The following is a 27,812-nucleotide window of genomic DNA, read 5'->3' as shown; positions in this document are numbered from 1 at the left end:
CCTTCTCTCCCTCCCTCTTCTCTCCTCTCCTCTCTTCTTCCCCTCCCCCCATTCTTTTGGTTTATGCCTACCCAACCTTCATACCTTTGCTCATATGTAATTTCCTCAGGGAGACTTTCCTGATGGAATAAAATCAGGCTCACCTCTTATTCTTTCCCATATAAGAGCTCTTCTATGATTTTCTTATTGTAGCTCATGTTACATTTCAACGTTATAGAATTATGTGTGTAGTTTTTTTCTAAAGTGTTGTCTCCTCTTACACACTCTTGTTCCCCTTCTGTTGCCAGAAGCTAGCTGTGCCCTGCACACACAGGTCTCAATAGTAACCCTGGGAAAGGTCTATACAAGTCTCAGAGGCTCTGAAGACTTATGCTGAAAGGTACCTGCCTTCATCCAGGTGTTTTAAAGTCTGAAACTTTACCATTACAGAGTCGTTCCTTTGGATTACTCTTCCTGGCCTTTGTTATTAAAATGCCACGCAGCTTTAATAAACGGTGCAGTGGGAAAAACATGATTTCTGGAATTATATAGCTTTGAACTCAGTTTTATTTCTGCTATTCAAAATAGCTGTGAGACTACAATAAAGTAATTATTGGGATTCACATTTTCTCTCCTCACAGGGGAGTCATAGTTCTTGGGTTTTCGATCCCAGAGTCTTACAAAATCCACTCAGAAAACACAGATCCTGTTTACCGCTATATTTCACTTTTTGTTTTTTTTAGTTTTTAATTTTTTTAATTGAGTCATAACTTACACAGAGTAAACTGCACAAATAGTAAGTGTCCAGATGGCGAGTGTTTCATATGTATACACCCATGAAATCACCACCCTAATCAAGATTAAGAGTATCCCAGCATCCAGCAGGCTCCTCTGTACCCTCCAATTACATAACCCCTCCCACACTCCCATCCTGGCCAGGTTAACCACTCCTTTGATCTCCATAGATTAGTTGGTCTGTTTCAAAATTTCATGTAAATGGAATCATACAGTGCATATGTTTTTGTGTGTATATGTGTGTGTGTTTTGTCTGGCTTCCTTTCTTCAACATGTTTTGAGATCCAATCAAATTGCTGTGTATAGCAATAGCTTTTTAAAAATTTTTGTTTAATTGTTGAGTAGTATTTTATTGAATGCATATATTATAATTTATCTGCCCTACTATTGTCAGACATCGAATTGCTTTCAATGTTGGGCTATTAGGAACAAAGCTGCCATGAACACTCTTGTACATGTCTTTGGTGGACATGTCTTTGGGGTGAGAATGAGGTGTGGAATTGGTGGGTCTCTATCTTCTATCCTATGTCATATCCTTCAAAACATCCTGACACATCTCAATCAGAACTTACAATTTGCGGTTAAGTTGGGTGATTATCCGCATGGCACTAAACTTCTTATCTGGGGCATTTCAGGACTCTGTGTCAAGGTCATTTGGGCCTATGCAATTGCAGGCATGAGCAACTTAAAATCATAATCTGAAGGGGCTCTGACCGTTGAAGCTTAGTTAGGAACCATGATAAGTCATTTAAAAATGGTAATCTGAGCCAATAGGAAACATTCTATTTGTCTAAACCATTTAGCTACAGAAGCATTTCTAGAACACATTTTCTCCATTACAATGATCCTAAGAGAATTGCTTTGGCGGTTACTATAAAATGCTCTAACTATTCCTTAATGTGTGATTTATTCGATAACTTACGCTACTGCCAATAGTAATATTGACTGTTTGCTAATCCCAGCCAGTGGAGACTTTCTAACAAGACTGTGTCATGATTTTTCCTTTCTTCAGGAACACATAGGGTTAATAAGCTGTAACCATTAAACAACATTTACCAAATTCTGTGTGACCTTTATCCAAAAGGTAGATTACATTGATGGAGGAAAAATGTAATCCCTGCAGATTCTCTTGCTAAAAACTTCCTGTCTAGAAAGAATACTTGCTTGTGTTTTGTGTTTTTTTTGTTTCGTTTGTTTGTTTGCTTGGTTTTTTGTGTGTCTTGTTTTTCTTCATATGTTTGTGGGAGAATCTGCAAACATTTCCCTCAGTGACCTGCATGAGGTAGGAAAAGCTCAGAGTGTGTCCCCAGAGAGGTACTAAGTGCAGTTAGAACACCTTCCCTGTTTGAGGCAGTGGACCAACCATTTCCCTAGACCTCCCTGAGTCCACTTTTAAGAACTCAAGATGCTCATCACCGTACAGGGGCTGGGACCACCCAAAATAAAATATTCAGCAGAGAGATGGACACATACTGAAAATATCTGAATCTTGCTTTGAGTGTAAATGGGAGACAACCACATCATTTAGACCCCTGCCCCTGAGTGTCCTGAAATGATTCTCTCATTGCAATGAAAAGCACCCCAGGAATAGGAGGCAGCCCCTAATTTTGACTAACTTCTAAAATAACATTAAATTATTTTATTTTGTTCTTACTGTAAGCCTATGAAGCAGATATTATCATCATCCTCAACTTAAAAACAAGGGAACTGGGGCTCTGAGAGGTTGAGTATTTTGACTAGCGCAGCAGTTCTCAACCCGTGGGTCGCGACCCCTTTGGGGGTCGAACGACCCTTTCACAAGGGTCACCTAAGACCATCAGAAAACACATATATAATTACATATTGTTTTTGTGATTAATCACTATGCTTTAATTATATTCAATTTGTAACAATGAAAATACATCCTGCATATCAGATATTTATATTACGATTCATAACAGTAGCAAAATTACAGTTATGAAGTAGCAAGGAAAATAATTTTATGATTGGGGGTCACCACAACATGAGGAACTGTATTAAAGGGTCATGGCATTAGGAAGGTTGAGAACCACTGGACTAGAGTCACACAGCTTCTAAGGAGTGGAATGGGGATTTGAACCCAGGCAGCCCAATTGGCAGAGCCTGACATGGTCTGGGGAAGAGCAAGCTCCAATGCAGATGGCATCCTTTTAAGTTTTATCTGAAAATATCATGCAAGTTCACCTTTACCGCACAGAGAAGATAAAGAAACAAATAAATATGAGGAGAAGGAAATGGAAAATAAAACGCCCACTGGGGTCTGGCTGTTCCTACACTTGAATAGAGATGATTCTGAGTCTGCTACCAAAAATGACCTTGAATTGAAACTCTTGCATAGGAAGCTGCTGTGATGCACTCACAGAGACCACAGCACATCTCTGCAAGGGCTCCAAGCACCATCGTCATGGTTGCTTCCAGTGGGTTGTGGGGAGGGGAGGCTGGTGAAGTGGTTTCCAGTTCCGATGCACTACCTGACTGTCCACACCAAGTCTGGGTTTTCCTCTCTACAGGATGGAGCCCATGGGAGGCGAGATGGGCTTTCCAAGGGGGAGAGTCTTCCATCAGTGGCTTCTCAAGATGTGGAGGCAGAGCTTCAGGTAACATGGACATGGGGAGGGGTTATCTTCAGCAAATACCAATGTCAGGCAGGCCCTCCACTCTTTGACCTCATCTCCTAGTTAGTGTTCTTCCTCTTTTCTCTGCTTCAGCTACACTTCAGCCCTTTTACTGTTCTTAGAACACAACAGGCACGCTGCTGCCTCAGGGCCTTTCCACATGCTCTTTCCTCTGCCTGAAACCCTCCCCCTAGGCACCCCCACCCCACCCCACCCATGCTTTCAAGCTTTTCCTCAAACATGCCCTTCTCCACAAGACCTTCCCTAATTACCTGTTCTAGCCACAATTGCATGCTGAACTCCAACTTCCCCTTCCCAATGCACACACATGCTCCCTCTTCCCTTCCCTGCTTAAGTTTTCTCAGCACACTCCCCTATCTGGTCTACTATACATTTTACAGGCTCTTCTTATTTTTCAAACTGTCTCCCCTAGCTGAAGCTGAGTTCCATGAGGACAGGGATTTATGTGTGCTTGGTTCCCCTCTGTATTCTAGCACATCGAATAGTATGTAGCCAGTACTCAATAACAACATGTTGAATGAATTCATGAGTGAATTAATGAATCCTAGCTCTCCTATTCAGTAACTAGACAACGTTTAGCAAATTAGTTAACATTGTCTGCACTTCATTTCTGCAACTGTAAAACTGGAATGATACTAGTAATTCCTACCCTGCTACTGTGAGTTTTAAAGTTTACAAAAGTATATGCCTAGTACAATACTTGCATATATTCAATGAGACTTTCAAGTTCAATGAAAGTAATACAAATAATAGCAAACATTTGTAGATGTTTCCTATGGGCCAGGCACTGCTTTAAGCACTTTATGTACCTTAATTCATTTAATTCTTGCAACATTTTATAAGGTATGTACTATTATTATCACCATTCTGGTTTGAGAAATAAAGACATAACTTGCCCCAGGCCATATGACTAGAAAATCATTGAGCCTGGGTTTGCACTCAGGCCCATCTTAAGCAAAGTCCAAAACTTAACCACCTCACCACACTGCTTCCCCAACACAGGAAGACATAATTTATATGATACAGGCATAGATGATATCCTTTCAAGTACTGAAAACCTCAATTTACAAATCTTAGTTTTTAAACTCATTAAATGTCTTTATGAATCAAACATGCTAATAATTCATTTTCTAAGTAAATTGGAATATTTAGATAGGGATCAAATTGCATTTAACTCTAGGCTATGAAATATCTTTGGCTATGAAATGTTATCATTGAGAGAATATTCAGAAATTGTGTTTTATTTAGACACAGTCTATTTGAACCAACACATTTACATTTTTAAATAGAGAGCAGTGCTATTTAGTTTCCAAAGTTGAGTGGAAACAAAAACCAAGGCTATGTAGGCACACCCAAAATGGAGCACCTGCTTTTGAACCTGCGTCAAATATTATTAGGTTTTCGTGTGATTTGGCTTCAAACGCTTGTGATTCCTGAGCATCTAGCATATCTGATAACCAGCAGTCATTCATAGTCTATTTTAGGTTTGGTTATTTAAATGCTAGGGTTCACTCATGAGAGAGAGCTCATTGAGGCTGTGCCTTCTTCGTTCATGGTGTTAGTTCAATAAATCATTGAATAGCCAACAGGGAGGCACTCACACACAAACTTTCCAAATTGTCTCTAAAGACTTTCAGTTCCCTTTTTTCTTTTTTTCTTTTCTATTGCCTTCCCAGTGAAGGCTAAGACATTGCCAATTTGCCTTCTTATGATTTCTCTAGAAGGTCGTGTGTGGCCCAGGAGTTCAGTTGGGACCCAAGTTTTAATTTCCCATTGGTTTTAGTCTGGTTCTTTTTCTTGGAAGAAACAGAAAGGCAAGGGATTTTAGCATATTGTATTATGTCACATTATTTTTAAATGATAATGGAATGTTCATGGAAATCTAAGAACAGGAGTCGTATTAAATCTTGGCCTCAAGGAGCCCAGACTTCAAAGGTGATTCTAGATTCAAAAAGGCTCCCAGGACTTCAGCAGCAGGAACTCATGGATCTTTGATTCTATGATTAAATGTAGCATGTTACATGTCTCCTTCTTCTGGACCTAGTACTGACTGATGGCTATGCTTGCTTCAAGTTCGAGGCCCTACATGAAAATCTACTGGTCCAGTTCATTTTTCAGGACAGACTGTACCTCCCCGATGAAGCCCATGGATTGTGTACCATTGGCTCAGATGCCTGGGCCAGGGCCAGTCATCTGTGGACAGAGGAGGTGGGGCACTGGGTACTAAACATGGCTGACGGGGCCTGCCCCTTCAGCAGAAAGTGTGGGCAGGGTGGATCCCCTCCAAAGAGGTTGTGGGTAGGTTGGCGCAGTGTTGACCTTTTCAGATACCATCCTTTAAGAGACTGACGTGTTACCCAAATCACATAGTATAATACCAATGTAAGGTGATGTTATATTGACAAAGATATGGATGCAATTCAGAAAGATATTTACAAAGCCACCTGCAGGCATCTTTGCAATTGGCATGCTTCAAATATAAAACAACTTGCATTATTTCTTTGTGATAGGTTTTATCTAAAAACAGTTATTCTTTTAAGTCCATGTGTTAAAGCTCTGTGGCTTTCTCACTCAGGACCTTAAAGTTTTGGTGAGCAGATTGTACTTAGCACAGTTCTCGCCAAAGTCATTCATAGAGATTTCAACTTGATGATCAAAGTGAAGCTGCATTACTTAGCTATTGAAGTTGCTCAGCTAATTACCGAAGTTTTGTTGTGATTGAGCTGGTCAAAATCCATTGGTTGGTTATAACCCATTGGTTTTAGTCTGGTTCTTTTTCTTGCAAGAAACAGATGTATCCACAATGCCCTGGGCCACAGTTTTAAACACAAGCAGAATGTGTTCAGGACTCTAGAGGTTACTTGTGTCAAATATGATGTCAGTATGATGCCCACGGTACTATGAGGTCTTCTCTGAGGACAGGTCTTCTGCCACCCAGGGACTCTGAAGAATAAGAAACATCAAATGGGGACATTTCAATTGGGATAAGAGTGTTAAGGAACCCAGGTCAAGATCCAGGTCTGGATTCATCACTGCAATGGGTGGGAGGGTTGTGGTGGTGGTGGTTGGGAGTACTGATATAAAGGCATAAGGCATGACAAACTTGGCCTACATTACAGTTCTGGTGAACAAAACTCCCTAGACAAAGACCAAATCCTTACGTTTAAGATCTTAAGATGAGTTGAGTCACTACCCATGGCAGGCATCGGTGATCTGCATGTGTAGAAACTGCCCTCCCTTCTCTTGACTCCCCCACAGGAGCCAGTTCCTCCTGTCACTGATGACCCGTAGCACTAGCTGTGCTTCTCTGTGGCCACGCCACTTTCTACCTGTGTTTACAGTCTCTATCTGATTTTTCTCCACTCTCTGATGGAAATTCCTTTGAAGATGATCAATATCTTATTTATTTTGATGTCCCTGCCATGGCTTGGAACATGATAGGCACCTAATAAATATTTGTTGGATGAATGGGAATAAGAACCTACATTACCTTTCAGTCACCATGTTGTTTCACTGCACTCTCTGCACAGTGATGGTATTTGGCACAGGAAGAATGTCTGAGGTGGGCTCATTGCTGATGGAAGCAAGTTTCAGTGTCAAATTTATTTAAAATTTTCAAATATCTCTAATGTAGGGACTGTGAAACACCAGCAGCATATCTTGTACTATATGGAAGGGACCACAGGCACAGATGATTCTCAGAGGAAGATGGAATACTGAGGAGCAGATCAGGAGAGCTCTTAAGAGTGGAAAAGCTGGAGAAGGAGGAGGAGAGGAGGGTAATAGCTAACATTTACTGACCGTTTACCATGTGCCAGCCCCTATTGTAAGCATTTTACATACATTAACTCATTTAACACAACAACCCTATGGTGAAGGCTCTGTTATCTCATTTTACAGATGACTCTGGTGCAAACAGAGCAGCCTGCCCTGTGGTCATGCAGTCTGACTTGCTGGGCTCTGGGACCCACTTCTCCTCCTTTCCCCTCCCATTCTGTTTGTACCTTATGAATTCAAAACTTTGTTTGATAAATGTTAATTAGTGCTAAATATTAAATATTAATATATGATTTAAGCCCTGGCTGGGTGGCTCAATTGGTTTGCACGTTGTTCCATACACCAAAAGGTCACAGGTTCAATTCCTGGTCAGGGCACATACCTAGGTTGTGGGTTTGATTCCTGGCCAGGGCATGTATGGGAAGCAACCAATTGATGTTTCTCTCTCTCTCTCTTTCCCTTCCTCTCTCTCTCAAAATAAAAAAAAAATCCTCATATCCTCAGGGTGAGGATTATATATATATAGTTTAAGAGTCATTTGTTCAATAATTAATCTATTCACAAAATTTCGTGTGAATTTCATTATTATGTGACAGACACTTCTCCAACAGTGAGTATATTTGCCTTCTTAGCAAGCCTTGAGTGGTGAAAGATGAGGTGATGATCAGTCTTGGTTTCTTCCTGAAGTAAGCCTAGGTCTTTGATATTCCTCAAAATAAAATGTCAGATAGACAAATGTATTTCTGCCTGAGATTAATACTTCTCAGAACATAATGTGGGTGCAATATTTTTCAAAACAAAACAAAACGTTCCTTCACTGGTGTGAGGGTGGAGAGAGATGGAATGAAGGTAGAGTCAGACAGCCCTTCCTGCCACAGCTGTATGTGTGGCTCCTCCAATAACCATGGTGTCTGCTTGGGCGGATCCATTCTTCCAATCATGCCAGACGAAGGAGTTCTCGGCCTTGAATCTGCTCTGACTTCCAGAGACATTACCCTTAAACCTCCAATGTTATTTGGTTAAACACTTCCCACTTCCCAGAAGGGTCCCCACCTGTTTTTATTGGTGATGTTTAGAGTTGGCCAATAGAGAAAGCCTCCTCACTAGAGGCTGGAGGCTGTGTCTAAGAGAAGCAAAGTCAAATGGGACAAAGGTTTTGGTCCTGTAGATAAAACACACACACACACACAAAAGTCCTCTCACCCTTCCAGGGACTTAAGTGTCCTGTGAACACACTGTCCGAAGAAGAGCAGAGATTACGTAATTCTTCACGTATTATACTTGGCCAAAGTGGAGAATTGGGGTTGCCCCCAGAGTTCTGATTTGGCAACATGAGTACTTCATAATAATGCAACGCTATTCCTATATCCACATGCCTAGAACAACCACACCTCTACTGGCACTCAAAAGTATTTGTAGAATGAATGAGTGAATAGAAAAATATCTGGAAAGGTTGCATCAATTGTAGATGTTGAAAATAATTAACATCCCTTTAAGTGGCTGCAAATTCTGGTTTTTCTATTATAAACATGTGTTATTTTATGTAATAATAGTTTTAAAAAATGTAGCCTCCATTTTCCTGGAAATTACTGATTTGAAACTGATTGAGGGCAAAGATAGGACTGGGATTCAGTGGCTTTTTTATTGCCAAGCTCAGTTTTATTGTGTATAGGACATCTGTAACACTTGTGGGTTAAGGTCCTGGAGACTGGACCCTTTTTAGACTCTGGATCAGGTTAACACTTTCTAGCCAATGGGGAAAGTAACCACTTTGTTCTCTAAGGAAAGGGCATCTTGAAATCACAGAATGTTAGAGTTTGTCTTGCTGAATTCTCTTAGTTTTTAGAGTCCAGAAAGGTGGACTCAGGAAAGGAATCAGGACCCAGATTTTCTAACTATAAGCACATTTCCCCATTTTGTGCTGTATCAGTCAGATACCCAGCAAGAAACTGGTGGACCATACAACTGGAAATTGAGGAAAATGTAATAGAGGGACTATGTAAAAGATGTAGACAGGTAAAATGACCAGAGAAGAGAGTGGAACATTCTGGGCATGCAAAATGTTACACCTTAGGCCTGAGGAAGGCAAGAGTGGGAGTAGTCATAGGACCAAGTGGGAGGTCGGGGTATTAAGAAGTGACTGACATAACCCTTCTGCAGCAATAGGAACCAGCAGCCCAACCTCATTCCTTTCCCAACTGGAAGCCAAGGGCCAAGAGAGCTTGTTGATTAAGTTCAAAGAGCTCAACATCCCAGGGCAGAGTAGAGTGAGTAGGGTGGACAGTGAATTTGGAGGGGTCCATGGGAAAACCCCAGCACATTTGCTCTCTAGAAGATAAACCCAGCTCTGTCTTTGTCCTTACTCATCTTCGAAGCAATAGCAGCCTGGACAGTTGAGGTTACATTTTAAAAAGCTATTATTAATAAGTAATACATATTTGTAATATAAAAACCAGAACATGCAGCTATTTAAAGAGATAATTACTCTCAGTATTTATGATTGATACCTTTCAGGACTTTTTCTATTCATTCATTTATTGATTCATCCATCCATCCATCCATTGATTCACTCATTTATTCATGCCACAAATATTTACTGTCAATGTGTGCCAAGGTGTTCTAGGCATGTGTATAGGAGAATTAAAAAAAAATAGACCAAAATCTTTCCCTTAAGGCAATAATACTCTAGTGGGGAAGAGTCATAATAAACAAGAGAAATAACTAAAATAATGGTATGCGAGATACTGATTAAGTAGTAAGAAGAAAAATAAAGCAGGGCAAAGGAATAAGAGTATAATGAGGGAGTGTTATTATAAATTACTATAATTTTAAATAAGGCAGTCCGTCGTGTGTGTGTGTGTGTGTGTGTGTGTGTTTGAGAGAGAGAGAGAGAGAGAGAGAAAGAGAGAGAGAGAGAGAGAGAGCAATGAGTTCAGTTCCTGGCTTTTCCTTTGGCTAATTGCTGAGTGTTCAGGTAATGGGGAGTGTAGGCGGTGTGACTTCCCCCCTCCCTCGCAGTTTCAAAATGTCTCTCCTTAGATTTTTTAAAGGGCAAAGCTTTCTCCACTCATTATATTAACCATTTAAAAAGTGCGGTGGGGAATCCTCAGTGCAGGTTTAGTAGTCAAATTCATGGTGTCCATCTGTCTCTTTCTAGCTGGGCGACTTGTGGGAACTCATTTAACCTCTCTGCGCCTCAAGTTCCTCATGTGTGAAAACATAGGTTTTGGTGACAATGAAAGGAAATAAGATTAGATTTGAGAGGGACCTAGTGTGCAGCACACAGCGGATGGTCAGGAGATGGTGGCTTCTTTCCTCTACTGGGCAGAGCTGCAGAAAAAGGCATGTTCTGATAAAACCACAGACTCCAGATCCACAAAACTGGGGAGGTTGCTGAAGAGTCTAAAAGTAAAAGCTGGCATTAATCGACCACCTCTGTGCTGAGCAAACCTTTACACATGCATCTTGCTAGATCCTCACAGTTTAAGATGAGGAAATGGCAGCACAGATCCCCTGGCAGAGCTGGTAGGCCCCAGAAGCAGGGCTTGACTCCAAGTTTGGCTGATATCAAAGCTGGGGCTCTCTTTATCAGGTGCTGTGCTCCTCCTCCCCCTGCCCTGCCCTTCCCACATGAGGAAGAGTCAAGGTTGGATGAAGCCAGTGTAGGGAAGGGTTTTCTCATAATTTGAAAGCCCACAAAGATCTCTAGATTAACAGATAAAGACTGTTTATGACCCCAGAAGAACCTCTATATGAAATTCCATTAATGTGATGGTTCTGAAAGGGGGATGCTAGGCTGATTGCTTGTCGATCACCTGGGTAATTTAAAAAATGCCAGGGCTGTGCCCCTTGGAAATTTTAGTTAAGCAGGCCTGGCATAAGGCCTGGGTGTCCATATGTTTCAACATGGTCCAGGTGCTTCTGACATGTAGCCATGTTTGAACAGCTCCCTAGGACCCAAACTACTAAAGTAGCTTGGAAATCTTCTGTTCCCTTCTCCTGGTTGTCACGAGGAATATGAATTATAACTCTTCCCAATGGTAGTGAACATGCTGAGTAATCTAACCCAAGCCTTATCCAAAACTTTGATAAAGGTTTTGGGACAGGACAAGGTCTACTAGTAGTTGCCTTGAAGCATTAAAAGGAGAAACTTCCGCCTAGTCAGACCTATGATCAGTGTTCTTTTGCCACTAAAAGGACAGTCTGTCAGCTGTGCTACTCGCCAGGACACAGTTTCCACAAGGACATTATGCTTTGCCGAAATCAAGGTACACAATGTCTGTGCTGCCCTTCACTTAACATTCTAGAAAACCCAACAAAAACAAAGCGCAATTGGTTGACATAAACTTTTTGTTGTTGGTGGTGTTAATCCTTGCCCGAGGATATTTTTCCATTGATTTTTAGGGAGAGTGGAAGAGAGAAGAAAGAGAGAGAGAAACATCGATGTGAGAGAAACACATCGATTGGTTGCCTCCTGCATGAGTCCTGACCAAGGCCTGGACTGGGGAGGAATGTGCCCTTGACAGGAATGGAACCCGGGACATTTTATTCCATAGGCCAATGTTCTATCCACTGAGCCAAATCAGCTAGGACAGTTGGCATAAACTTTTAACAGTGAACCCATACTATCTGTCAATGATAGCAACTTGATTTCCAAGGGCTCAGAAGTGTTTTTTTGAGAAACGAAAGAACCTATTGTCTTCTTGGTAGGTTTCCACCAATGTGAACTGGAAAATGGCACTTCAATTAATTGTAAAATCAATTTGGGCCTCAAATGGTGTCAGTTAGGTCTTCATATTGCATTTCTCTCAAGAATATGAGTTTGCATTATTGGCATATCTAGGAACTTTGGAGGGAAGAAAGTGTTGGAATGATTCTAACCCGGTGATCTTGAAGTTGTACATTTACCACCTTTCTTTGGTAATGAAGAAAGGAGAAAGCTACACCATCATTTATTAAATGTAGATCATTTAGCTCGTCTACACTGGCAGCCTCAGACTCACACCCATCCTGTTGCTTCCTTGATGACAGCAAATAGATCTGACCTCCCTCTTCCTCCATTAAAGCAAACATGGAGTCAAACTTCCTAATTGGAAGGGGAGGGTTTTTTAAATTGGTTTATGTGTTTTTGTGTTATTTTTTTTTTAGAAGAGTTGATTTTTTATTTTTTGCATTTGGGTCTAATATCTTGGTGACTGTCAGTTCCTTAGGAGTCTTTAAATGCCCCAGTCAGTCCTTTGGAAGTGACTCTTACTATCTTAAGGATATGGCTTAATCAACACTGCCCAATACTTCTGTTCTTTATGTTACCTTTCATCTTGATGTTCATGGTTTTAGACTCTGAGGGAAACCCTTCATTGGACTTACTTACCATAAGGTGCCCTATTTGAATGAATATCTATCTGTATATATGTATCAACATATTAAGAAGTCATAGTATTAATACCACCGTGAAGAAATTATTCTTTATTTTAGTAGAGATTCACTATATTACCCTTTAAGTAATGAACAGTCAATATAATATATTTAAATCTATGCTCTCATTTGCATAACTTTGTGTATTGTATATCACTCTATATATACATGTAAAGATTGTCCTGTCATCATTCATCACTTTCCTTTAACAAACTGACATATTCTTTGGTTTTATTATAAGTTATGATATAAGTTATTATTTTTCAGAGTATTATTTTTTAATTATTGAAGAGCATATGAAAATTTTGAAGAGTCATATGATAGCCTCCATCTATTGAGTGCATTTCCACCAGGCACTGTTTTTTAAATGCCTACATATTAAATTATGACATTCAGATGTAATTATTGTTCTCTGTTACCTCTAACCATTTTGCTTTTCTTCCTCAACTATCACCTTAAACCTTGTAACTCTAAGAAAGAGTTTTTTTTCTTCTTTTGGAAAAAAAGAATTCTAATATGTTAATCAATACTTCCTTATTGATTTTTTGGCTTCCTAAGTTAACTTGAGCTAGGGCCCGATGAAATAGTCTTTTATGTTAAGGTTGAAAACTTTTATTAAGAAGTGATATTATATCTATGTTAGTAGAGCCAGAGACTGATTTAAAGATGGCAGAGGATTATTAAATCCATACCTTTGTTCATGCTCATAGCAGGAATTTATTGAGCACTTACTATATGCAGGACACTGGTAGACATTAGGGAAGCAGAGATTATGAGTACTCCTCAGACTCTTCCTCTACATCTATCACACAAATTACCTAAGTACTTAGGCTACTGGGCATATGTCCCCATACATTTTAGGGGCAGATGCTGGCACCTTCTTTTCTGATCCTCCCATATTCTTATTTGTGTACTCGTCTTGAGGACTATAGAGTTTTTATTGAACTATTCATGCTTTACGACTTGGTCTGGATCCAAGGCCCTTGGTGACAGAGGATCCATTTAGCACCCCTAACCCCAGAAGACTCCTTTTGTTAAGTGGATTATTTGTATCTTGTGCCCGTCAGCGACCCAGTATTTTAGAAACAGAGGGGATTTTTACCTAGAGACAGTAATGGTTATCTGACCTAGAGCAGATGTGAATGAAATGGTGATGCTCTCACCCAGTTCAGGGGTCATGACCCTCTGTTGGACATTCTTTCTTCCAGACTGGGCAGAAGGTCCAGCCTTGTGATTTCTCTGAAAAACTTTAAAAATACTTTGTCTCGGTAGCTTCCTTTTACTTCACCCTTTGACCCAAAGGTTGCAACTTAATTTGTCAAGGCCAATTCTTGTAAAATAATAATGCCCTACTTAGGCTCTGACCTTGATATAGGTTAGATTACCATGGAAATAATTGGGAGGGTGAGTGGGAGAAATAAAACCGCAAAGCAGCCAAAATAGCAATCACAAATGCCAACCACTAAAGCCCGTGCACTTTTCTCTGGTGAACAGACTCCTAGGCCCAGTGTGTCAGTTTCCTATCCCTGCTGAACAAATCAGCCCAAACTTAGTAGCTTCAAACAACACAAACTTATTGTCTTACAATTTGGGAGGTCAGAAATTTGAAATGGGTGTCCCTGGACTGAAATCACAGTGCCAAGAGGACAGCATTTCCTTCTGGTGGCTCTCAGAGAGAAGCTTCTTGCTGTCTGAATTTCTTGGCTTCTGGCCGCCATCATCATCAAAGCCAGCAATGGCTGGTCGAGTCTTCCCCATAGTGAATCACTCTGACATTGACTCTCCTGCTTCCCTCTTTTTCTGCTAAGGCTCCCGTGATTACAGTGAGCCCACCCAGTAACTTAGAATATTCTCCACATCTCAAGGTCGGTTAATCAGCAACCTGAATTCCTCTTTGCATGGAACATTATATAATCATCAATTCCAGGGATAGGACATCATCTTTGGGGGTCATTATTGTCTTCTACACTCATGCTATATATATCCTTAGTTCATAGTAATGCAAATATGGTTATTTGGTTTATGAGTTGTCAAAAGTGGGGAGCATTGTGAGTGGTAGACAACCGTCTGTAACAGGAAATGAGAGCTGGGAGCCAACGTCAAAAGAAGAGATTAAAACCAAAAATCAGCCACAGGGATAGCAAATCACAGGATCCTGAGGTCATGTAGAATGAGGAAAATTCTCCCCACTCACTGCAGTGGCTCCTGGGGCATTTGGTTTGATGGCAGAAAATTTTAAACACTGGTCAAAATCGTGATCCCGAGTCATTAAGAAAATGCTTTATTTAGTTTAAAAAGCAAACAGCTTACCATAATTTAAAGAAAGGGCTTAAAAAAATGAAACATCCAGAGAAAATCTAGTGAATATTCATCTGACTTCTGAATGAGAAAGGATTCTCTAAGAAGGAAAGCAAAGGAAGAAACAAAAAATGAAAAAGATCTGTATTTTAATGTAAATAGATGTTAATATTTACATAGTAAAAATCATAAACCAAATTAAAAGGTAAATAGCAAGTTGTGAAAAATATTTGTCACAAATATGACGGTCAATATTACCTTAACCAAGTTCACACAAAACAAATTACAAACTATAATAGAGGCATGGAAATATATTTTCAAAGAATTTTTAATGATATAGAAAATATTAAGTGAATTATGACATTTATTTTTATATTTCAGCAACCATTTTATGCAGAACAAGATGAGAGAAATTTCATAAAATGTTAAGAGAATTATGGGTCTGTAACTCTTATTTTTTCTTTTCCAAATTCTCAAGCTTTTACAAATGAGCATATGTTTACTTTTATACTCCGAATTGTTTCATTTTCCATAATCAAAAATAGAAATGTGTGTAATACACCTTAGAAAGATTTCAAATAAAATGGTTTGTTTTGATGTTTGAAGCTTCTGTTATGCAGACAATTCATCTATGTGCCTGCATTATTATCTCTCAAGATGAAGGACAAGAAATTGGTGTACTTTGGAAATACTGCCTTACTTTCATGAAAATTTAAACTAAATTCATATTATTTGGCTTTTTACAGATTTCCCAAAGTCTGTTTCAGTGCTCTGTGAGAAAATCTATTCAGAACTAAAATAAAAGTAGGAAAAACTATACTATATTCCCTTCTTGGAGAGTCACATTAGCATTTTCAAGGTTGTGTAAAGTTCTGCAGTAAAGAAACTTGCTTATTTTTCTTTGATGAAGAGTTTCCCAAAGTTTTCCAAATTCTAGTAACACCTATTAACATCTCCCCCAAGTAATGTTTACTGTACATTACACACTTTGGGGAAAAAAATGGGTTTAAGGACAGCTCAGCTAACTCATTCACTTTAGCTCACAACTTTGTAGACTCTGAAGCTAGAAGATGTGACTCGAGTTTGATGAACCTTCAGGAAAATTCTAGCTGGGAGGATGATAAGGTTGTGATTGGGCAAACTCGAGGCTCTGCACGGTAGCTCTATGCTTGAAAAGACTCCAAGCTCTGATTCAAGGTACCACATTCCTCTCTCCCACATCCCATCACCAGCCCAAGCCAGTGAATAGCTGCCAGCCCGTAGTCCTCTGAGCTGCTGTCTGCTCCAGATTGCAGAATAATGCTTGGCCCCTTAGTCATACCTGTTGTATCTGAGAGGGTGTGATGATAGTCATTGCTAGAAAGTAAACCTTACATTAGAGGATAATAAATATGTGTGGTCACCAGAGAACGGTACAAATGTGTTCTTACATGTCAGTGAGTGGCCCGTGAGTCTCCCTCTGGTCTTCTGCCCTCTTCCCCCAGGTTCTTTCCATCTTTCTAAGCTCTTTGGCTTTTCTTCAAGGTTCAGGATCCCAGGCAATGTGCCCACTTTGGAACTGGAGGAGCCATTCTGTTATTCTCAGGTCAACTCAAATGAAGCAATGTCCTTGACTCATATTAACATTCTCAGAGAGCATTTATTAAGTGTTTCATTAAATTCCAGAACCTCTGGCTTAACCAGACTCTCTCCTAGGAAAAGGTACAAGTGGGGAAGAGGGAGGGAAAGACTGTGGTGAGAAGCCCATGCCACTCTACTTGGACTCACAGATCCCCGTGACACTGGGGGAGGCCAGGAGCTCCATGATCATCTCCGTTAGTAGCTTGTGGATACCTAGAATTTAGTGCACAGAGGGACATGCAGGGGGTCCTCTAGAGCTATATTTCCCCTTCAATCATAGTGACTCTGCTTTCTAATATATTGGAGCTAAAGATAAGATTTTATTTGAGAAAAGAGCCATGCTGCTGAAAGAAACAGTTGAAGACAGCCGATCTAGTCCAGCTGCCAGCATGAGTCTCTGCAACAAGCAGTCAAGCAGCTTCTTCTCCGGCCCCTCCAGTAACATGGAGCTCACGACCCTTCCATATTTGGTCGTATGTTATGTGAAACAGAAATCTGCTTCCCTGACACTCCTACCCATTTGTCCCAGTTCTGCTTTCTAGAGACAGACGGAAATAGTTTAAACTGATTTCTCTGCTAGGGCAGCGACTTTGATTTTGCTCTTTGAGGTATCTCTGGAACAATTGTGGGAACACAGTGGGAGCTTAATGAGTGATTATTGAATAAATGGATGAGGACCTTCATGTATCTGTTGTAAGATTAACATATGACTTGAGCCTTAAAAATGGACACACCTAAGGGCTCATGTAATGACAACCTCCCTGCCCCTCCTCAGTCTGTGTCCTCTTTATCAAAGAAGTCCAGGGTAGAGTGGCACTATATTAAGGATCTATGGTCAAGAGGTAAGGACCTTTGGGATTTAACTTATTCTGCCTAATATTTCTGGGGGGAAAAAGCCAAAACAGGCACTGCATAAAAGCAACTTGATAACCATGAAGGAAGCTACCGGCTTCTTGTCAGGGAATGAAGTATAACCCTGGCATGAGGGTCATACTTAGGTGTGCTCAACATTGGTGGCCACCATGTAGTAGGACTTGAGAGGCACTGTAACATCCCACCAGCTCCCATGAAAGGGCCAGAAACTTCACCATTAAAGAATCATTCCTTTGGGTAAAGTACTTATCACTTTTCTAAATGCAAACACTAGACATACTGAGTTGCCAATTCTTTGGAGTAAAATAGCTGATTGGATTGTTTTCTTTAAAGATAAGCGGCTCTAAAGACATTGGATTCTGGAAGAAAAACTGGGCATCAGAGAGAGAAGGGGCAAAGGCAAGTGAGCTGGTGGGTGAAAAAAAGTGCATTTTGTCTTACTCGATACAGGTGCAGGCCGTGAGCTAGCTGCTTTAGTAGAAAAGGCTGTTTGGAGGACGGCGTTGGTCTGGCTCCATGGAAACCCTTTGAAACTGCAGAAGAATCCCTCCCCCTGCCCCAGCCTGACATGGTGAGTGTTCCACATGACTTCCGTGTAATGGGACCAGTGCACTCACACTTTTTGGATGATGGGTACTGGATGTGTTCAAATGACTGTCAGGCTGGCCGGGAAGGTGTTCAGGCTTGCATGGGGCCATCCTCACACCACAGGAGGGAAAAACCAATCCCTGACAAGCCCAGGCTGATTATCAGCCGTGTGATGAAGTGTTACTTCCTGTGCAGGACATTCACAATTCTTAAGAAACTCTTTCCCAATCGGAGTTTTCTTCCTCTATGTGTGTGCTCCCCCCCTCCCCCAGTCCTCCATTTCCCCTGAATCACAGGCCTCACTCCAAGAACAGATTTGATTTAGGAGTGTGTGTACACATACGGGGGTAGGAGGGGGGAGGCAATTAGAAAAATGCAACTTATCTGCTCTATGAGAACTTGTGAATCACAGGCCTCACTCCAAGAACAGATTTGATTTGGGAGTGTGTGTACACATACGGGGGGTAGGAAGTGGGAGGCAATTAGAAAAATGCAACTTACCTGCTCTACAAGAACTTGAATTACCCATACAGACATCTCTTCATAGTTCTTGCAACCAAATCGTCTTTTTTTTCCTTTCCAGATAATGCAACTAATATCATTCTCCATGTGGGGGTGTGTTTACTATTCTGAGATCACATTAACATTACTCATTTAACGATCTGCAATGTTTTGAAACCAACATGTCTCACCATATCTCCGAGTGGAATTTTTCTCTCTACTGATGTTTTAATTGATAAGGACCGTCCCTGAACATGACCTTTAAGATGCTCAATCTGTAGGGTGTGGGCTGGGGGTGCAAGGAGGTAAAGGCCACCCTACCAGCACACTTCATGGCAGGTGGGATGCTTGCTGAACTGGTGAAGGGCTCCCAGACTGAGCTGCCCAGATGGAGCATCTGAGCCTGAAACTGACATTGTCAAGGAGGGTGGCTTCTTGGGTTTTCAATTCCGGTTGACTTGAAGGATAAGGAGGTGCTGTGTTCTCTTACACATAGAACAAATGCCTATTTTATGGCAGGCCTTGTGTACAGGGGTGAGGGTAAAGACTAATAAGACACCATCCCCAACCTTAAGGAGTTTCAGTCTAGCAGAGAGGCAGACATGTAAATAAGTGTGGTAGATACCTAACAGAGATATACTGTGGCAGATCAGAGAAAGTAGTCAGCTCTATAAGGAGGGGGAGTGGTAATATTAGAGATGATTAAGAGATAATGCTTGGACTAGGCCTTTGTGAATAAATAGTCATTTGTCAAGGTGGGAATGAGAAGCAAATGCAAAATATATATACATATCCACATTTGCAAATACATAGAACCGTATGATGCTTTGGGGGAATATCTAGAATTTTGATGGTCAGGGTATAAGTTGGGAAAGGGAAGAGTAGAGATGAAATATGAGAACCAGGTCAAAAAGCCTCTGGTAGGCTTTTTGCAAAGGGTTATTAGCCATGTTAAAACCTCTGCAAAGAGGTTTTTTTAAAATGTTTTTATTGATTTCAGAGAGAGGAAGGGAGAGGGAGATAGAAACATCAATGATGAGAGAAAGTCATTGATCAGCTCCTCCTGCATGCCCCCTACTGGGGATGTAACCTGCAACCTGGGCATGTGCCCTGACCTGGAATCGATTGAACTGTGACCTCCTGGTTCATGGGTTGATGCTTAACCACTGAACCACACTGGGCAGGCTGCAAAGGGGTTTTTATTTTACTACATAAGCAAGCAAAAGGGAGCCACTGGCTAGACTTTAGGTAAGGTGGTGACTTTGACTTTCATTTTAGAAAGGTCACTTGTGTATCTGAGAGGAAAATGGGTCTGAAGCTGGCAAGATAAGAGGCAGGAAAACTAGTTGGGAGGCTATTAAAAATAATTCAAGAAAGTTGTCAGAGTTGCAACTAAGCCAGTGAAAGTGTGAAAGGATTAGAGACATAGCTATTTGAAACATAGAATTCCCATGATTTGGAGAACATGTAGTAGAGGGTGGGGTAGGGTTAGGAGTTAAAGGAAAATGGCAAATCTGAGATGACATCCAGGGTTTTGGTTTGAGTGGTTATAAGACAATGTGGGGAGAAGAGGGTGTAAGATAATTCAGTTTTGTACATGTTGAATTTGAGGTGCCTGTGGGATACCCAAGTGGAGAGGCCCAACATACACTTGGCTATTTGGGTTTGATGCTCAAAAGATAGCTCAGAAACGAGAAGAAAAACATGAAAGCTGTTTATATGTAAGTGGTAGTTAAAGCCAAGGACAGGTCTTTGAACTCAACAACTGAAAGCAGTGGGCAAAGAAAGAGGGACCAGAAAGGGAAACTGTGAAGGAGAAGAAGGAAGGGAAGAAGGTTTCGAGAAGAAGAGACCAGTCAACAACATCAAATATTTCAGGGAGGCCAGCGTAGTGGAGTCTGGAAGCACCTACTGGATAATTCAATTGGTGATCTTGAAAGAGAGCCGCTACAGTGGGGAGGTTGGTGTAGAGGTCAGATGAGTATAGTGGGAATATGTGGGCGGTGGGTAAAGGGTTGATAATGCATTTGAAAGGCTTGCCTATGAAGAGGAGAGAGCTTCACTCAAATATTTAGAACTACTGCTTTTGTCTGGAAGCTATTTCACAAGCAAACAGGCTAGGGCAGCCCCATGGGACAAGAATAGTTTTATGCTTTTAAACTACTGAGCACTTCCCCACTATGTTCTAGGCTCTGGGCTGGGTACTTTGACATCATAGCTTTGAGTCTTTTTCTTTTATCTCATTCTTTTATTTTCTCCCATGTTTTTTGTTGCCATTCTCTGCTTCTCTGCCTTCAGATTCCATCTTTGTTTAACTGGCTCCTTGAGGGTATTTGACATCTACATGTAATCTTAGAAGTGAAAGAGTTTCCCAAAATTGTTGAATAAGTGGGAGTAATAATAATAAACAATAAATGTTAAACAGTAATAAATAACGTCATGCAACTCTAATAAACCATTTCAAAACCTTAGGTGAGAATGTGATCGCAATGGAAATGCGCAGTCTCAACCATGTCAGGGTGAAGCAAACATGGAGGTCCAGGGTGGTGACTATTTCCTGGGAGGTGGTAGCACCCAGGTTCCATCACACAGCATCCACCGGGGATACTCCACTATATTTTGTTATACAGTCCCTTCTAGTTGCCACTGTCATTGCTTAAATCTTCATCAAGAGAATTAAGTAGTTTCCCTTTGAAGAATTGGGAGCCTCAGTCAACTGAAAATGCTGATGCGCCCATAATACAGGAGACACACCTTCCTGAGTGCAGAGGTGGTGAAATGAAAGAAGTAACGGGTGAAACAACTGTCAGGGTTTCCAACTTCTCTAACTTGGAAGGAGTCATTAGGTTAGAATAAATAGCACACTCCCACTCACCCAGCAGAAGCCAGAATGACCCAGTGGGTAGATCAGGAGTAATAACAGCAGTTGTAAGTGTTTCCACATCGAGAGTTCAGATTTTGGTGAGGCCCTAGACAATTTGTGAAGTAGGGAAAGTTTAATTCCTCCCAGCTCTTCTGGTATCCTCCTTCCCTCCTAGAGAACAGTTTTTATAGTATACACTCAGACTAAGTACCAGGCACTGGACTAGGCATATTGAACATATTCACTCATTTGCATCTTGTAGCCACCCTCTGGGATAGGTACTATTATTATCCCCATTTTACAGATTAATAAACTGAGGTTTGGAGGATTAAGTAACTTTGATGAAGACACATTGCTAGGTGATCTAGATATGCCTGACTCTATGTCTGTGCTCTCAATAACTTAGTAACAAGGCCAGGATATAATCTTTGAGTTTTGTCCTCAGTTGACTATTGCTGCTCCTAAAGTTTTTTGGGACTTTAAAAGACTTCAAGAATCTCTATTATGATACAAGTCACTTCCTGCTTTGATACAGAATACATTTATGAAAACAAAAAATCAAAGGGATGGATATCAAACAATAAACTTCAGAAAGTATTGGGTTTGGTTAAGGGGTGGGAGGACTCCCAGAGATTTAAAAAATGATTATAAAAATGCTAACTATACCTTGCCTTTTGGATGCTATATTTGACACTGCACTCCCAGAATTTCATGGTGCTCTTTACTTTGTTCTTTTATATATATATTTGAATAAATTGAACATCCAATTGAGGCTAAAGATAGGCTACTTTTTAAAAAAATATATTTTATTGATTTTTTACAGAGAGGAAGGGAGAGGGATAGAGAGTTAGAAACATCGATGAGAGAGAAACATCGATCAACTGCCTCCTGCACACCTCCCACCGGGGATGTGCCCGCAACCAAAGTACATGCCCCTGACCGGAATCGAACCCGGGACCCTTCAGTCCGCAGGCCGATGCCCTATCCACTGAGCCAAACCAGTTAGGGCTAAAGATAGGCTACTTTTAGCACACCTAATGAATTCTATTTTTATCTTAATTTAATGAGACCTCTCTGTTTATTTTCACTAATATCAGCACACCTTGTCTGTTTCCCACACATTTTTTGTAAATGAATATTTGAATAATCAGGCCATTGCCATTTTGTTACCAAGATGGTGCTGTTATCAAATTGAACAGTTGAGCAATTGCATTACAGAAAAACTCCCAGTGTCTTCTTGTCAGCTGATGAATGAATATCTGAACTTAGTGTGTGGAAAACAGTTTAATTTAGGGGTAGTAATGTCTAAGCTATTGAAAGTGTGGGCTTGGTCAAACTTCCCCAGTGGCCTCTGAATAGCTTCTTCGCAATGAAGGGGTTCAGCACACATTTACTAAGGACATATTAGGTGCTGGAAACTAGTGCAGGGGCTGAGGACAAAGAGACATTGTAATGAGCCCTAAGGAGCTTCCTGACCAGTGGGGACATAAACAGATGAATAGAAAATCCCTTTACAATGCAGTCAATGTGTTGATACAAGGTGCTATGAGAACATACAAAAGGACTCCCAAGAATTCAGAGGAGGCTTCCTAGAAGATTCCTGAAGGATAGGGAGGAATTAGCCAACTGTGGAGAAGGAACAACATGAGCAAAAATGTAGGCATGCAGCTTGGCCAGCGTGGCTCAGTGGTTGAGCATCAATCTGTGAACCAGGAGGTCACGGTTCAATTCCCGGTCAGGGTACATGCCCAGGTTGTAAGCTTGATCCCCAGTGGGGGGCGGGCGGGAGGCAGCCTACCAATGATTCTCTCTAATCATTGATGTTTCTACCTCTCCCTTCATCTCTGAAACCAATAAAAATATATTTTTTAAAAAATGTAGCAGTTCTTATAAAAATATATTTTTAAAAAATGTAGCATTTGGGGCTGCAGTTCTGAATCTCTGCGAGACAGAGTGGGAGATCTGGTTGGAGAGTTACAGAAGGACCGGGGCATGCTAAATTCTGGATGAAAAATCTCACTTCACTGTATTTGGAACTGGACCTTGTGTGCATGGTTCCTCATTCATTATTCGTTACCAAAATACTGGAGTAATTCTGGTTTTTCCTGGAATATAACTAAAACCACCTTCATACTGCAATGATTGGCCAAACTTGGAAGTCTTTGAGTGAAGCCCTGATAAAATACAAACATAGAAAAATACTGATACCTGGAAGAGCAATTAATTCCCAAGGGTCATAATGCAGGAACTAAAATTCTAATTAGGCTTCAGGAAATGAAAAGAGGCTAACTTTTCCATAACTATAATCCTATCACAGGAGTGAGATTCCCTCAAGCTGGCCAGGCTCAATATTTGGACAGATTCTAGAATCAGAGTGGAATACAGTAGTCCTGCTGTGGCCTCTAGAGGTCTTTTACAAGAGGGTATCCATCATAACCCTTTCCAAAACACATGGGCTATCGCTGACACTGTATAAAACCTCTGTCTAGAGCAGCTTGCCTCTTTCCCAGGACCCCTCAGCTGATCAGCTCCTATTAGTGTTCTCTGTCTCACTGCTCATCACTCGATTTTTCTGTTTTTTTTTTCCACAGCGTAGTTCCCAAAATGTGTCACTTCTTACCTTTTTATTTTTAACAATTTCATTAAGATATTAATTCTCATACTATACAATTCACCCAATCAGTTTACACTTCAATAGCTTTCAGTATATTTACAGAGTGGTACATCCATCACCATAATCAATTTCAGGACATGTTTACCATACCCCTTAGGTATCACCCTTCAACCTTCCATATCCCTCAGCCCTAGGAAACCACTAATCTACTTTCTATATCTGTATATTTGCCTATTCCAGACATTCTTACAAATGGAATCATACACTATATATGCTGTCCTTTGTGCCTAGCTTCTTTCACTGGTTACCTTTTAGTTGATAACCTGCCACATGCTTTTTTTCTTTTTAATCCTCATCCAAGGATATGTTTATTGATTTGAGAGATAGAGGGAGTTGGGGAGGTGGGAAAAGAGAGAGAAACATTAATCGATTGCCTCCCATAGACACCCAGACTGGGGATGGAACCCACAATCTTTTGGTGAATGGGATAATGCTCCAACCAATGGAGCCACCTGGCCAGGGCCCTGTCACATGCTTTTTGACCTCAGAACCTTGTCTTTGCATACCACATGGGAGTCTTTCTCTTGGCTTTATGCACCATGTTGTCTCAGCCCTGGCCAAGATCCTCTAAAAAGCTTGAACAGCCACCTACTTAGATGAACTATACAATTTGGGGGCAAAGGAAGGACATGACAGGGGCATGTCAGGTGGAATTGGACAAGTCCCTTCTAAATGTTCCCAATTTCTCTTTCTCACTAGTTGACTTTCTACTGCTATTACCCAGGATGTGGGGGGGTGAGGTTGGAGAGTAGGGAAAAATGTCCTCTAAAGTGAGTACCTTGAAGGTGGCAGCATTTTTTTTATTTAGTTCAGCTATTTCTCTTCCATTGGTGTCTCTTTGGCACAGTCCAAGTTCAATGGACTGGTAGAAGCAGACGAGCCTGACTATTCTGGTAGCTGCATGGTTAACTCAAGGAGTAGCCTTGGTCTGTGACCAACCCTTTCTCTTGGCACATAAGAGAATCAAGATAAAAACTGGAAAAAGTGGCCTCTGCCCCTTCAACCATGAAGAGATTGCATGTACCTCTGTGGTACCAAAATAGCTTATATTACAGATTACAACAATTTACTGGGCAGCACTCATTTCAATGAGTTTCTTTGGGGAGCATCATTTTAATAAGACTCATGAATACTCTTTACATATTTTTCTGCAAAACTGTGGTAAATGCTTTGCCATCACAAAGGGGATAGCTTGCTTGTAGGAGGAGAACAGCTTTATTTTGGCGTCACATTACTTCTTTTAAAGAAGGCATTGGCTACATAGATTGTAACCCAAAGGGTGATGTAGATTGCCTTGAAATCTTCCAACTTCCCTGCTTACTTCAGTTGGCCAGGAAATACAGCAGTGACTAGACATGAGGGACCTTATGATGAAACTGTGAGTTTAGACACCCCCAGTGTTGGGCATGTGTAAAGAGGAAACTAAGAGGAGGAACTGTTCATCAGTACCCATCCTCACCCACGCATCTATAATTACCAACAACAGTTGCAGCGCAACCCCCAAAACATAAACATGGTGAGTTGGCTGAAGCCCAGGCTCTATTAATAGCCCCCATGAACCTACTAATAGCCTTAACACCCTCCCTGAAACAGACCCCAAATTGGGAACAGGGCGCTAAGGGCAGTCTCAGTTGTGAGATGGAGTAACGACTCTGCACCTCCAGTTCAGCATGGCCCATGTTTGAAAGACCATCAAGAACATCCAGCTGTTCTGAGAGAGGCAGATCTCAAAATAGACATTTTCCTGGGCAGGCCAGACAAGAATACAGAGCCTTGGAAATTATAGGGTTTAACTGGGAGGTGTGACAGAGGGACGTCATCATTGCTTGGATGTTTGACCTGAACTGTGTTTATTCAGGCAAGACAGGAAGTGGTCAAGAAGTATGACACAGTGGAAAGATCAGGGGCTGAGGCGTCAGACAGCTCCACATTTAGCTGGGTGGACTTGAACAAGTTTCCTGATCTCTGAACCTCAGTTTTCTCCTCTGTAATATGGGGATACTAAAAATATCTACTGCATAGGGGGCTATTAGAATCATATATTGCATATAGATCCTCAAAGTGGGACCTTTCATGAGCATAAGTATTAATGATACATTATTATAAATTAGGATTTCTGAAAGATTTAGCTGCTATAATTCACAGTGGGTAATTCTTTCATGTCTTTGAGATGCAGCATATTATTTTTTAAAATCTTTAGAGAATTGAAAGATATTTTTCAGAGATTCTTTTCCTATATAGCTCCTACAAAGTTGTTTTGGAAAGTTGAAAATAACTTATTTGCTCTATATTTATGTATTTTCAATACTCAAAAATTATGTCTATTTATATAGCATAATTGAAAATTCAATTCCGTATACATTTTTAGTAAGCAGCAGCCCATTCTATGGGGTTGGTAAGTGACATTATACCTATTTTAATATTCAAGAGAACAAAACAGAAATTCTACTAGTAAATCTTTTTTTTTTAAAATATATTTTATTGACTTTTTACAGAGAGGAAGGGAGAGAGATAGAGAGTTAGAAACATCGATGAGAGAGAAACATCGATCAGCTGCCTCCTGCACATCTCCTACTGGGGATGTGCCCGCAACCAAGGTACATGCCCTTGACCGGAATCGAACCCGGGACCTTTCAGTCCGCAGGCCGACGCTCTATCCTCTGAGCCAAACCGGTTTCGGCATAGTAAATCTTGATAAAGTTGTATTTAATCTTAAAGTGGATCAGAGAGGTCATTGAACTCCCCTCCCCTCATATAATCTATAAGATCCCTGAGATATGACCATCCATCTGCTGCTTAAACCCTTCAAGAACTAAGGATCCATTCCATTGGGGGGAGGGCACTGGAATAGTTAAGTTCTTCCTTCTGTTCAGCTCAATCTCATCTATTTTTTCTCCCCAATTATAAGGAACATTTATTTAGAAAACCACAGAGGTAGACAAAGTAATTCGTAGGAGAAATGGGCTTGGGAAACAAGTTGTAGAGGTAAAGGAAGGGCCTTTAGAGCTCGGGAGCGAGGAGAGTAATGGTAATGCACCTGGTGCCGGGGGTGGGTGGGGTGGGGATGAAGAGGGCGGAAGGGAAAGGTGCAGGCAGGCATGCTCCCTTCAGTCTCATCTCTTTTACTCTCATTTATTGGTCCTCTTTATCCTTTGGGGTTGGAGGGGTGGAAACTGAACAAACTCCTTCCTCTACATGATGGCCCCTCAAACTTCAGAAGAATGAGACCAGGGCTCTCCGTCTTCCTCTCCAGGCAAACATTCTTAGCTGTCTCAGGTCATAGCCACAGGAAAACAACAGATCTCTTGCTCAGTTCAATTCCTTTCTTTCATTTGGTTATTTCTATGTTTTAGAACATCACTAGTCACTTCTGTTCTTTCCAGTCTTCCAGGCTGCCTTTGATTCTATAGACGTGGACCCACTCCAAGTGTGTAAACTATATTTCCCCCTCTGTCCCTCAACTAATCTGGACCACTCCTGTTCCTCAAGTGTGTGGACGAATGTCAGGGAATACACATCTCACTTTGCTTTTATAATAATCCAAGCTAAGAGTGGTTTGGAGGTAAATCTACAGGAAGGAAAAATCAGTTAGGGGTTAGGGCATCCCAAAATAAAAAAGTTTTAATGATGTAACTTTGGGTTTCCATGTGAGCATAGATGATGCTCCATGTGCCCTTGAGGCGTCATACACATTTGTATGTGAGCATATGGAAAACCTCTAGCCATCAAGTTCTCTACTGCAGTCAGTACACCAGGACCAAATTGATATTTACTT

The 27,812-nt window shown here is 40.9% G+C and overlaps 2 long non-coding RNA genes across 3 annotated transcripts in view; one reads left to right on the top strand and one right to left on the bottom strand.

Annotated features, from left to right (window-relative positions):
• LOC106725910 overlaps positions 1-18,636 on the bottom strand; it is a 20,086-nt gene extending 1,450 nt beyond the window's left edge. The window contains exons 1-2 of the long non-coding RNA XR_001361914.1: positions 18,625-18,636; positions 8,976-8,981 (exon numbers count right to left, since the gene is read on the bottom strand). This is a non-coding gene — a long non-coding RNA (uncharacterized LOC106725910). The remainder of the gene's footprint in view (positions 1-8,975; positions 8,982-18,624) is intronic.
• LOC102250412 overlaps positions 1-27,812 on the top strand; it is a 179,053-nt gene that overhangs the window by 73,192 nt on the left and 78,049 nt on the right. Inside the window, exons 1-2 of one of the 2 annotated variants that reach the window (XR_313531.2) lie at positions 3,313-3,389; positions 17,862-17,982. The exons of the other annotated variant lie outside the window; for it this stretch is intronic. This is a non-coding gene — a long non-coding RNA (uncharacterized LOC102250412). Of the gene's footprint in view, positions 1-3,312; positions 3,390-17,861; positions 17,983-27,812 lie in introns of those variants that run through there. 2 annotated transcript variants of the gene reach the window in all.

This window comes from Myotis brandtii, unplaced genomic scaffold (genome assembly GCF_000412655.1).
Source record: "Myotis brandtii unplaced genomic scaffold, ASM41265v1 scaffold196, whole genome shotgun sequence".
Lineage (NCBI taxonomy): Eukaryota > Metazoa > Chordata > Mammalia > Chiroptera > Vespertilionidae > Myotis > Myotis brandtii.
Note: the sequence above shows the minus strand (reverse complement) of the source record. Positions and strands in the feature narration are given on the sequence as shown.